Source organism: Balaenoptera musculus, chromosome 17 (assembly GCF_009873245.2).
Source record: "Balaenoptera musculus isolate JJ_BM4_2016_0621 chromosome 17, mBalMus1.pri.v3, whole genome shotgun sequence".
NCBI lineage: Eukaryota > Metazoa > Chordata > Mammalia > Artiodactyla > Balaenopteridae > Balaenoptera > Balaenoptera musculus.
The window spans coordinates 6,989,917-7,003,004 of record NC_045801.1 but is presented as its reverse complement, the minus strand read 5'-3'; the positions used below and the strand labels follow the sequence as shown (position 1 = coordinate 7,003,004).

The window sequence follows — 13,088 nt, the reverse complement described above, 5'->3', positions numbered from 1 at the left end:
GTAAACAAACCTGATGTAAACTTGTCCCTTCTGGGCAACCCTGCTGTTCTTAATGAAGGAACTTGGAATATGAATCACATCCCTTGTCATTCAAAAAGTCCTGTAGTCTTTTACATCTGCCAGTGAGTAGTAATCCCCTTTTATCCAATGGATAGACTCCCCACAAAAAGGCCAGCCCCCTCCCTTTTCTTCGGTACGTCTCATCCTACTAGAAGAGCAAGATGTCTTTTTAGAAACTTCATTCTGTAAATATCATCTACTCTTGAGCACTATCAAAATGTGCTCCATGAGCCGGTGCCTGGTGTGTTTAAGTTGGTGGGACATGTTATCCTTTGGTTGCAGCCCACAGAACTCAACAATGTGCTTTCAATAAGCTCATTTTAAGACTCCTACATGACACATTCTTGCTTGGAGATCACCCAAAATGCTCCAAGTATTTCCTGCTCTGTAGTAATTTGTGTACCTGCCTTCCTTCCCTAAGTGTGTGAGCCCCCTGGGGGCTGGACATGTGCTATATGTTCCTATATTGTGCTGTTTACAGAGCTCTTCTCTCCCATGATGGCTTTCAGTTTTCATGGCCGTTTGGTTTTCAGTGATGTTATAGTTTAATCCCCAGAGGTTCGCCTTATTTTCCTAAAGCACAAGTAATCGGTGGGGCAGGGTGTGCTGCTCACTGCTCCCTACCCGGTACCACCTGCAACAGTCGCGAGTCTCAGTGTAGGGAAAGGGGTCATTGCAGGATTTAAGATCTGAAGAATCAGCTCTGGGGCTTCCTGGATGTGCCTCTGTGCAGCTGGCATGATTCCCCTGAACCTCAATTTCCTCATCTGAAAATAGGCAAAATAGGCACCCCTAACCCTAACCCATGTCCTTGGGAATATCAGGTGACATAAAGGATATGAAAGATTTGGGACACTCACTAGATTTCCTCTAAGTTACCTCTCCACTGAGGCTCTAGGACAGGGCTTCTCAGTGAAAACTGGGAGGTAGAATTGGAAGTCAAAAGAACCTCAAACTCACTCTGACGTTCTTCACTTTTCTGCTAAATTCGGAGGGCGGGGACATATCTGATTTATAGTGAGCTCCCCTCCCACACAGTGCCCAAGTCAACCCTAAGCATCTGGTAAACCCAAAAGGGATTACAGTCCTTCAGGGAAATGGGTTAAGACACAGGACAATTGGATATATTGGAACAGAAGCTTTGGGAATAAAAGAGTAACCGCCATACAATTGATCACTTTGTCTGCATTCAACACATTCCCTGATTTATCCAATCTGTCCACCAGGGACAACCACCACCAGTTGGGGAAATCAATCATTAGGTTCAAAATACAAGATTCAACACATGAGGGACTTCCCTGGCAGTCCAGTGGTTAAGACTTTGCCTTCTAAGGCAGGGGGTGAGGGTTCAATCCTTGGTCAGGGAGCTAAGATACCACATGCCTCGTGGCCAAAAAACCAAAACATAAAACAGAAGCAATTTTGTAACAAATTCAATAAAGACTTTAAAAATGGTCTACATCAAAAAAAAAAATCTTAAAAAAAACAGATTCAACACATGAAAAATCTGTAAAGAACCAGTTATTAAAGAATGATTATTACTACATCCATTAAAAATGTGTGGCTCGGGCTTCCCTGGTGGTGCAGTGGTTGAGAATCTGCCTGCCAATGCAGGGGACATGGGTTCGAGCCCTGGTCTGGGAAGATCCCACATGCCGTGGAGCAACTAGGCCCATGAGCCACAAGTACTGAGCCTGTGCGTCTGGAGCCTGTGCTCCGCAACAAGAGAGGCCACGACAGTGAGAGGCCCGCGCATCGCGATGAAGAGGGGCCCCCGCTTGCCGCAACTAGAGAAAGCACTCGCACAGAAACGAAGACCCAACACAGCCATAAATAAATAATAAATAAATAATAAATAAATTTTAAAAAAATGTGTGGCTCATACTTAATAAAACTAACTCTGCTGCTTTTCTCCACTGGGCTTTGTTCTGCCTGTTGGTGACACTTGGTCCAGTGCCCACCTTCCCAGATACCAGCTCTTTAGGCATTTGGAGTCAGTGGCTATGCCCGCTCTCTTCTGCACCCCAAACACCTCACTTCCTTGATCTGCTCCTCATGCAGTTGTTTCCAGTCTTGCTGCTATCCTGGAGTCCCTTCTTTGGGGGTAGTTATATCTATTTCTGTCAATCTTAGAGCACATCTTCTTTAGCACCTTTCATCCAAGAAAAAAAAATAATTGTTGCATGGATGAATCCAGAGAGTACTCTTAGAAGCCATGGCTTGCAGAGAACCATGGGATGAACATACCTGAACCTTGGTGAGATTTTCTAGGTGTTTGTACATCTCAGGAGAGACACCATATTTCATCCCTGGTTTGACCCAAAAGCCCATGTGAGAAAGTTTACTTGAAGCCAGAACCACCTTAAGCTAACAGGGCTGACACAAGCTTTGCAGAGACAGACCTAGACCTCTTGCTTGGATGGTAGCAGCACTGAATGGAAGACCAGAGGGAAGGTGGACAGGGTTGGAGGAAAAGAGAAAAGACAGAAGGGAGGGGAAAAGGAAGAAAGGAAGAAAGAGAGGGAGGAAACATCCTATTTTTTTCTCAAGTGCCTTCTACATTTTGAAGGCTCACAGGATGATTCTGAAGCTGGAGGTCTTTAAGTCATTTCATTATTCACTGTACAGGCTTCTACTGATTGACTCTACTGAATCAAGTATTGCACTAATCATCAAGGATACAGAGATAAAAAATTCAATTCCTGCTCTAGGATCTCAACATCAGTATAGAAAATGCACAGGCAAATAACATTATGGTAAATAAAATAGTAACCCACACACTAGTGGGCATGAAGCAATTATATGATACTGAACTTCTTTTGTTGCTTTAGACAGGGCTGAATGGTGTTATCCAAGAAGTGAGTCTCCTTTACCCTACCCCATCCTCAGACAGCCAGGGTCTCCCATAGTGGAGACAAAGGCTAGTCTAGCTTGGGGTCTGTTAGGAGACATTGCAAAGTCTGTGATACTTGCAGCCACCTCAGGCATAGGTAATGAGGGTGGGACAACCATACATCCTGCTTTACCCAGGACAGACTTCATTTACACCTGCTTTCCCAGTGTAATTCTTGATAGTGCACACTTTCACTCTCAAATACATCCCAATCTGGATGATAAATTATAGGGCCACCCTAGTGATAAAACATCAGGAGCCAGATGCCTGGGTTAAATTCCAGCTCTCTGCTTAGTAGCCACTCTCTTAGGAGTCCCTTAGCTTCTGTGTGTCTGTCTCCGCATCTACAAAGTGAGGCCAATATAATCTGCCTCACGTGGGTTGTCGTGAGGAGTCAATGAGTTAAAATATGCAAAGCCTTAGAGCAGAGCGAGCGTACCTGCCCAGGTATAGAGCTCTTGCCCTCTCCTTGATTTCCACGGAACACAGAACCCCTAAGGTACGCAGGCATTTCTGTGTCTGGTGGTTTTACTGAAGACCTGGGGAGTTGGGGTTGGACATCAGGGTGCAGAAGTGTAGAGCCCACTGTTCCCTGGAGTCCCCGTCCCCTCCGCTGGCCCCACGACTGTTCCATTCATGGTTCCATTCATGGCTTCTTTCCCTCTCCGCCTCTCCGGTAATATGATGCTAGGCTGAAGGGACCTGCACCTGGCCAGGGAACAGTTTTCTGCTTTCAAGGGGAGGGAAGCCCTGGATTTTTCTGTGGTCCTGGGGAGAAATATTAAGAACTTCTCCTGTGTACCTCCTCCGGAGGGGGTGCTGGAAAAAACACAGGACACCCAGTGAGTTTGAATTTCAGATGAACAACCAATTCCTTATTTTTATTATAAATAATCCCCCCAAATGTCATGGAGCATACTTACACTAAAAAGACATTTGTTGTTTATCTCAAATTAAAATTTAACTGGGCTTCCTATATTTTTACAGGTATAGCTCGGGGATATTGCAATTTTTGTTCCAGACCATCACAATAAAGTGAGTATCACAATAAAATGAGTCACACGAAATTTTTGAATTCCTAGTGCAACTGAAAGTTATGTTTACACGATAGTGTATTCTATTAGGTATGCAATAGCCTTATGGCTAAAAAAACAATGTATATACCTTGATTAAAAAATACTTTATAGCTAAAAAATGCTAACCATTATCTGAGCCTTCAGGAGTTGTAATCCTTTTGCTGGTGGACAGTCTTGCAATATTTCAAACCCTCCACCAGGTGCCCACACTCATAAGGATATCAATAACTTTCCAAGTGCAAGGGTCTTATTTCATTTCTTAAGCAACCACATGGCATTTTTATACTGAGAACTCTCTGCCTCTCCCCTCCATGGCCTCATGTCATCCCAATGTCTCAGCAAGGTCTTGAAATCTTGAAAGGTCAGAGCCCTCAAATCTGTGCTGATTTGGGTCACCATTTCCTTGAGACTTCCTTTGCCTCTTCTTTGATTAAAGCTGTGTTTGCCTCGCCTCCCGCTTTTTAAGCAATTACACTAATTAAGCTAATTTTTCTTTGTTCTCTCTTTGCAATTTGCATAAATGGCAAATTTATATATAGTGTCCCTAATTCTCCTTTAACTGCTCTGTAATTAACAGGATGTTCAGGCTAAATATAAATAAGTGCAGAAGGAAAAACAGCCTTCTGCTGAAATACCGATAAAGGCTGGGAGAAAAGAAAAGCAAAGAGGAGAAAACAGTTCTAAGCCCTGCTCTAAACTCATTATGCCTGATTGGGTCACAGTTGGAGGAGACTAGCTAAAGGTCAGCTGCTGCAAGAGCGTCTTTCTGAGAGCCCTGACACCTGGAGCAATTTCAGGATAGAATTCGGGCTATTTGCTTGCAATAATAATACTGCACAATTTTTCAAGGGAGTAGAGCAGCTTGGCATGAGGGAGATAGTGGTATGACAGTCAGTGGGGCTCAGTCTGAGGCCCTGCTCTAATTCCAACCAGTCGAGTCACCTTGGGCTAAGGAACAACAAAACCCAATACCTGGGCTTCAGGTGCTCTCCAGGCAACACATACTATAACACTCAGTAACCCCATCATCCCATTATTTCCCAGATATAAAAATATCCCCACGATGGAGGTGTGCTTAAAATATACTCCTAAATCAAGACGAAGTCTTTCTTCTACAAATGCACATTCATATATTGACACAGGGCTTATGCAATAGTCCTTTGGCAATCAGCTTGGTTTAGTGATTAAAAAGGTGGTTCTTGGGGGCTGGTCTCAATTCTACCTCTAGCTTTAGCTCTGTGACCTTGGAAAAATTGCTCAACGGGTCCAAGTCCAAGTTCTCTTTTCTGCAGAGTGGCATAAAACACACTTGTGAGGCTGTTGGCAAGATTACAGAAGCAGCTTTAAAGTATCAATACTTAGCACCGTGCCTGATGCCAGCAAGCCCTCAATACCGTTTAACGTTCATATTTGTCAGGTCACATGTTTCAGTCGGCACTGGTTTCAGGTGAACCGCATTGGTTTCAGAAATTGGTTTCAGAAATATGGTTTCAGAAATACGGGGTCTCAAGACCTAGAAACTTGGGTGATCCAACCAAGGAACCATGGGAAGACCTGTCTAAGAACAGAATTGTCCTCTCCTCCAAATCTTCGAGCTGTGATCATAGTCATTGTAACAATATCAATGCCTCATTTGTGTGTATATTTCCTGAAAAGTCTACAGAGTCCACTCTGTGACTGGGCACACAGAGGGATGAATGAGACAGTCTTCAAGGTGGGGAGATAGACAGGTTTTAAACAGTCAATTCCGAAAGGGTGAGAGAGAGCCGTGCTGGTCTCGCGTGTTGGGGAGTCGGGGTCCCTGCGTGGACCAGAGGATCCAAAGAAGGTTGTGTTCATACCATGTATTCACACCATTTCTATGTGAGGAAATCACTTAGGACTTCTCTTCCCCCAATTTTTTATCTGTGTTTTTTAAAATTGATGTTTTGTATACAAGTATCCCCTACTTTTCGAGAGTTCGCTTTATGCCACTTTGTTATTAAGGAAAACTCACATTAGTACCTGTCTTTGATAACCAAAAGAAATCAAAAATAGCGTTCAGCGTTTGCTTTGCAGCAGCCATTATAAAGGGAGTGAGCACCCAGAGAAGCGAGAGCTGCTTCCCTGGGAACCACACTCAGCGTCTCAGCCTGGAGCCAGCATAGCTTTGAACTGTGTCTATGAGCATCTGTGCTTTATCTCCATTTATTTTGTGCATCCATGAGCAAGATGTGTCCTAAGGTAATTGCTTCTTCGCTTTGCACCACTTTGGCTTACGAAAGGTTTCAGGTAGTGGGGGATACCTGTGTATTGTTATATATTAGAATATGCATATAATTTGTAAATAAGTAATACATATGCAGAGGAGTGTGTGCTCAAAAGGTTTTTACTGAGATCAAAGGATACAAAGGAGAATCAGCAAAGGGAAGATCAGAGAAAAGAGGGTTAAGTGAGGAGGGTTTCCTGGAAGAGAAGCTTGGAAGCTGTAAGCTCCATGAAGGTAGGGGCTGCTTCTCTCCTGTCCCTTGTTACGTCTGCAGCATATAGAAGAATGTCTGACACACAGGGGACACTCAGGATCTGCTGAATGAGTGGGTGAGGTAAGGGGGTAGGAGGGGAGAGGAGATGCCCCCTGAATTGCCCATGCTTTATGGACTGAATGCTTGTGTTCCCCCAACTTTATAAGTTGAAGCCCTAACCCCCAAGGTGGTGTTATTTGGAGGTGGGACCTTAGACAGGTAATTGGGTTAGGTGAGGTCATGAGGAGGAGGCCCTCACAATGACATTAGTGTCCTTATAAGAAGAGAAAGAGGCAGCAGAGCTCACACTCTGTCTCTCTACACTGAGGGAAGGCCACGTGAGGACACAATGAGCAGGTGGCCGTCTGCACCCCAGGAAGAGGGTCCTCACCTGAACCTGACCATGTTGGCAGCACCCTGATCTCACAGCCTCCAGATCTGTGCTTAACTCACCCACTCTATTGTATTTTGTTATGGTAGCTGAGCTGACTAAGAAACCATGGTTACACAACCTGTAACATGGTCATGACCTGTGTGATTTCTGAAATCAGAGAAGGAAGAGACGTGTCCCAGGAGGGGGAAGGTCATGGACTAAAGTGCATAGGCTGGAGAGAGCCCGTGTGTTTGGGGGGCCACAGCAGCTTCCATAAAGTGGGAGGCAAGAATGAGGGTGATGACATGGACAGCTCCACTCTGACTTGGGCTAGAATCCCACCTTGGCTTTTAGCAAGTAACCCGGGCTCTCTAAAAATCATAATAATGTCTGGTTGCTCAGTAAAATGGGATTAACAGTAGTTCATGGTGTATTTATGAGAAACAAGATAATGTATGTAAAGTGCCCTCCGTGCCCAGCATGGTGTTTGGCACAAGAAAGTCTTCCAATAAACCCTTATTGGGACTTCCCTGGTGGTCCAGGGGTTAAGAATCCGCTTTCCAATGCAAGGGACATGGGTTTGATCCCTGGTTGGGGAAATAAGATCCCACATGCCACGGGGCAACTAAGCCCACGTGCTGCAACTAGAGAGAAGCCTTCGCGCCGCAAAGAAGAGCCCGCTTGCCTCAAAGAAGATCCTGTGTGCCACAGCTAAGACCCGACGCAGCCAAATAAATAAATAAATATTAAAAAAACAAAACAAAACAAAAAAATAAATAAAAAAATAAAAAATAAAAAAACAAAACAAAAACCTTTATTGATTGGCTGAGGCCCCTTTAAGCAGATGGTCAGCAGGGCATCTTTTAGAAGACTAGAATCATGGCTGGCATCAGTTAGCAGAAATTGTTCTCCATGAGTGGATGTTTCCAAGGATCATTGAGAGTCTCAGAGATACTTCCTTATTTTCTGTCTGCTAGAATTCAAAGATCCCTTGTTTCAACATTACATCACTGGGGAAGTACTCAAAGACTCAATTATAAAAAATTTTAAAAATTTAAAAAATTTAAAAATCCCAAAAGAGTTTTTTCATTTTGGTTGGGAGAAATATTTTCAATAATTTGGGGGGATGCGGGAATCTCTTTTACTAAGTTGTTTTGTGATAAATATTTTAATGGTGTCAGGAGGGAAATGCCTTTTGTGCTGAATGTAGCTCATTACAGGCCCCTCAAAGGAAGCCTTTGTTAGCATCCCCAGTAGCTGATGAGTGCTACTTTAGCATGAGGTGAGGGAAAGAATACAGATTTTGTCTGAATTCCAGGCCTATTTCAAATCCTGGTCATCCTTTGTGTGACCTTGAAAAAGTCAGTTAAACTCTTAGTTCAGTTTCTTCTTCTGTAAATGAGACTAGAAATACTTCCTGCATAGTTTTGTTGAGAAGGTAAGATAGGATAATGCATGCAAAGCTTCTACAGAGTAAGTGGTCACTAAATGTTATTTCTCTCACTGGAGTAAAAGTTTGATTGTTTAGGATCCCAATTTAGGCAATAGTTTTCTCAAAAGGCCAGCTAATCCCAAGAGACCCCCAAGGAAATACCTCTTGATATTTGGTTCAATATCATAATCATCACTTTTCCCTGTTAAGAGATGAAGTACTCACACTGTATTAGACAGCTTTGCCGAGTGACAAATGACCCCCGAATCTCAGCTGCAGATGTTGATTTCTGGATCGTGTCATGTTGGAAGTTGAGGTTTGTTTGACTGGCTGTGTGTCCATCCTTGAGACTGAGGAGAAGAGCAGAGAAGTCAAATCAGATGTTGGGGGAGGTCATGGAGAGAACATGACCACCATATGCCCTGCAAGCTGGGACAGGGCAATTGGAGGCTCCTCACCCATCCTCTGTCCTTGGAATGTATCCTCTGTCCCCTGTTCCCACACTGGAAGCTGTTCCAAAGAGAACATGAGCTGCCTTGGGAGAGCATGTGTGGTTGACATCATCTGGATGGTGTATGTGACTGAACCCCGTTAAGCCCTCTCTATGAACACTTTTTTCCTTTTTTTTTTTTTAAATTTATTTATTTTTATTTTTGGCTGCATTGGGTCTTCGTTGCTGCATGTGGGCTTTCTCTAGTTGCGGTGAGAGGGGGCTACTCTTTATTGCAGTGCATGGGTTTCTCATTGCCGTGGCTTCTCTTGTTGCAGAGCATGGGCTCTAGGTGCACGGGCTTCAGTAGTTGTGGCTCACAGGTTCTAGAACGCAGGCTCAGTAGTTGTGGCACACGGGCTTAGTTGCTCCGTGGCATGTGGGATCTTCCCAGACCAGGGCTCGAACCTGTGTCCCCTGAATTGGCAGGCAGATTCTTAACTACTGTGCCACCAGGGAAGCCCTCTATAAACTCTTAAGATTTGGGATTTCCCAAAGTGTTCAGTGGGATGTTTTTAGTGTTTCCTAGGCTGATTGGAGAGCAAGATCTCCCCTCTCCCTTCTTACCTGATCATCTGTTACTTGGAACACGCTCTGGGAAACATTAATTTACAGCACATAATTTAAGTTTTAAAAGAAACGGTGAGGTGCAGAAATCCCCCATTAACTAGGCAGAGAGCCAGCTGGTGGGGGTGGTCAGTGGTGGATTCACAGGGCCAGAGATGAACATGAGGGGTTCCTTCTGAGCACAACCCATGATGCTGGGCCTCAGAGCAGTGACAGCAGGGAAGTCAGGTGGGAAAGGACAAAGCTTGCATAGCAGAGACCAGACCCGATAACAGCAACTCTGTGTCTGGCTCAAAGAGTGTGGCCAACACATATATGTTGAATGACTAAATAAATGAATGGAGTGCAGGATCAATGGTGGGAACTAGGGTAGGATAGGTTTGGCAGAGGGAAACAATAAATGCAAGTTGGGGACCCGGAGGAGCGGAATTGAGATACGAGGGTCTCTTGGACCCTCACCTCACCTACTCCTACTCTAGCCATGGCTTCCCCAGCTTCTCACAAGTGTGACCGGGCAGCACCTCACCTGAGGCACCTGCCACCTGTCTCTTTCCTTATGTCCTGGACTTCTCTGACCCCAGGGTGGAATCTCTGGGCACTCATGCATGTGCCACTTCTGAGATGCTTTCTACAGTCTTCCACAGTGTCCCAAAATTGGAGCACCAGTTGCCCTGAGTGGCCATCTTGCATCTGTGTTCAGCTCCTCTCAGCTGGAACACAGCTTCGCATGGGCTCTCCCTCTTCCCTTCCCCCTCTGTTTCTGGCCCTGTGTCCCTGCTTGCATTATATATAAGCCACTTACCCATCAGTCTTTGTCTCAGGATCTGCTTTCAAGGAATCCTGGGCTTAGACACAAGATGACCAGTGGCAGAGATCACCGTCTGGGACAAGTCGGGGCAGGCCCTGCACAGACAAAGGCAGGAAAGCATCATGGTCAAGAACATGGCTCTGGCCTGGGACTGCCTGGGTTTATATTCCTACAGAGTTGTGGTGATTATTAAACACGTTAATGAGATCAGTGACATAGACAGAGTGCTTTGTAAGCATTTAGCTGGGTCCAGCTGGGGTAAGGGGCCAAATGTGGGTGAGACAGTAAGATGGAAATTAGCATCTATATTTTAGCCACACAGATGCTGAGATTCAGAGAGGTGGAGCAGCTATCCCACATATGTGATCAGCTGCTAAGGGGCCAGTCCGGGAACCCCAGGTCCACGTGACACCAACACGTGTGCTCCTCAGACTCCCTGCCTGACTTCTGTGGATTTCTGGTCCTTGGGGGCCTGACCTCAGGTGACTTCTCCTTGGCCTCTTCTCCAGAGCTTGTGGGATGTGCTTTGTTGGTGCATTTCCACATCATCCATCTGGTGATTTCCCAGAACAACCTGCCTGCCAACCCACCCCTGGGGGTGATGTTGAGCCTGAGACTCGATGATTCTGATCTTCTTCCTAAGCTGGCTTTTGCCTAACACACTCCCTGTTTGGTCAGGTTCCTTCCTGCTGACTCTTGCTGTCATCTCTCCAAATCGTGGTCTCCAGTATGGCTGAGTATTGTCAGCATGAGAGCCAGTCATCAAGGCCACCTGGGGTTGAGTTCCAGCTCTGCCAGTTCCTGGCTGTGAACCTGAGCAAGTTACTCAGTCCCTGGGTCAAGCTGCATTAACTCGTCCATGTAATGAGTGTACTATGATCTGCAGAGAGGGTTCCTTGTGAGACTAGAGGTGACCTGTGTCCAGTTCCTAGCATGGTACCTCCAGGGACACAATGGCTAGTCAGGATGTTAGTTCCATGACCTTCTCCCCACACCTTGTACACAGATGTCCCCCAGTATCCCTGAATGATCAATTTCTTCACCTCATGACCTTCCCAACACATGCCAGAGACCAGTTTTTTTTTTGGTTTTTTTTTCTTGCCTGGCTGGGGACTTACTACAGCTGTGGTTGTTTTAAGACACCCTTTTGGATCGACTCTGGAACCTCTTTTAAGGTGTCCCAGAACCCCACCACTAACCCCTCCTTTGGCAAGAGTCCTGTGTCCAGTGAAAACTCTTCTTTCAGCTCAATACAATGATACCAACAAAGTCCCTGGCTGTGCCCTCGACACCAGGATGAAGGTGCAGGGGTGGGGGGCAAAACCTGGTCATGTGGACAAATGGCACCAGGGTTCTGGATGGAGAGAACCCCCCTTGGGGCTACCCTGACCTCTCTCGCTAGTGCCCTCTGCTGTCCTGTGTGTCCTACCTCTGCTTCTCTGCTTGAGGGCTTTTTCTGACCTCACATGAGCCACCCAGCCTGCCTGTCACTGGGCAGCCCCAAAGTGCAAGGCATTTAATGCCTCCCATAGGAAACTCCCAGCCAATGGGAAGGAGAATCCACAGATAAATGCTGCAGCTTTGCCGTCAGCCCTCAGTGGGTCAATTCTCAAGTTCAATCCATGAGGTTCTTCAGAGGGTCCTCTGCGGGATAGGGCTCCAGCTATAAACACACCCTGCTGTTGACCTTTCTCCTTTTACTTTCTCACTTTTCCCATTCCTCACAAATGTTTCCTGCAATCATCCTCCAGATGAACTGCCTTCCTCCTAGACCTGTTCCAAGATCTCTTTGCAGGAAAATCCAAACCAAGATGCATGTAGAGTGGAAGGGCAAACAGAGTCTGTGCAGCACAGCACAGAAGGGGGTCTGAGTTGTGAGGGAAACAGACATTCTAACCCAGTGTGTCAAGCTCAGCCTGAAAGCAAGCCCAGAAATAATGGGAAGACAGAAAGAGGGGAGCCCGGCCTTGGGGGTGGGCGTGGCCAGGGAAGTCTTCCTGGAGAACATCTGAGTCCCAACGTCTTTCAGAAAGGAGTTGTCATTCTCAAAACTGAAAATCTTGTGGTGCCTGAAGGTGAGAATTCCGTTCCCTACCTCTTCTCAGAGGGTGAGGAGCTGGGTGGCCGACCATTTGCAAGCCTTCACTCCTCCTGCTATTTTGAAAGGTTCTAATATGCGGGAAAATATCCTCTCTGGGGAGCCCCTGCCCTTTCATGGTTTGCCAGACACCTCCTCAACAAGGTACCCAAAAGCCTGCTGTAACCAATTGAGATTCCAAAAGGAAGCGGATCTAAATGGAGGGTTGGAGTGAAAAGACCGTGTTTATCATCAATCTCGGGCACCTTGGCAATCTTCACCAGAGGAATTTCAGCACCACTCACGGACTGCCAGGCAATGGGAGCGATTTCTCACCTGAGTGGCAGACACCTCTGTTGAATAGGGAAAGGCTTGTCATGGTGAATTGGAAGCTGATGCATTCAGGGCAACTGCCGTAACTGGCTCTTTGATGTTTCTCTCTTAATAACCTCAGTTCTGACTGAGTGTGACCCATGTGATCTTAGAGACAAGGGAGCTTAGAAGAAGAGAGGATTTGGGGCCTGTGGTTCAAATCTCTCATTCATAGTGGGAAACTGAGGTCAGAATGGGGAAATGACAGGCCCTGGGTCACATAACGTGTGAGTAACAGACCAGAACCCAGTTAGCGATTTCCAACCCCAAAGGCAAAAGAGCAGGGTGGTAGATAAGTTTTTAAGCTCTGGCCTGATTTGTTTCCCTCCAGAAGCCTTCAGACATTCTCCTGGATTCTAATATCCTCAAGGGCAGAGATCCCAAAGGCCAGTCTCACAAAAAATATGACTGTAAATCAATGACATTTCACACACGTTTA

The 13,088-nt window shown here is 45.8% G+C and overlaps 1 long non-coding RNA gene across 1 annotated transcript in view; it reads right to left on the bottom strand.

The window, feature by feature from the left end:
* LOC118883600 overlaps positions 1-13,088 on the bottom strand; it is a 60,670-nt gene that overhangs the window by 28,260 nt on the left and 19,322 nt on the right. The window contains exons 2-3 of the long non-coding RNA XR_005017052.1: positions 10,195-10,295; positions 8,561-8,685 (exon numbers count right to left, since the gene is read on the bottom strand). This is a non-coding gene — a long non-coding RNA (uncharacterized LOC118883600). The remainder of the gene's footprint in view (positions 1-8,560; positions 8,686-10,194; positions 10,296-13,088) is intronic.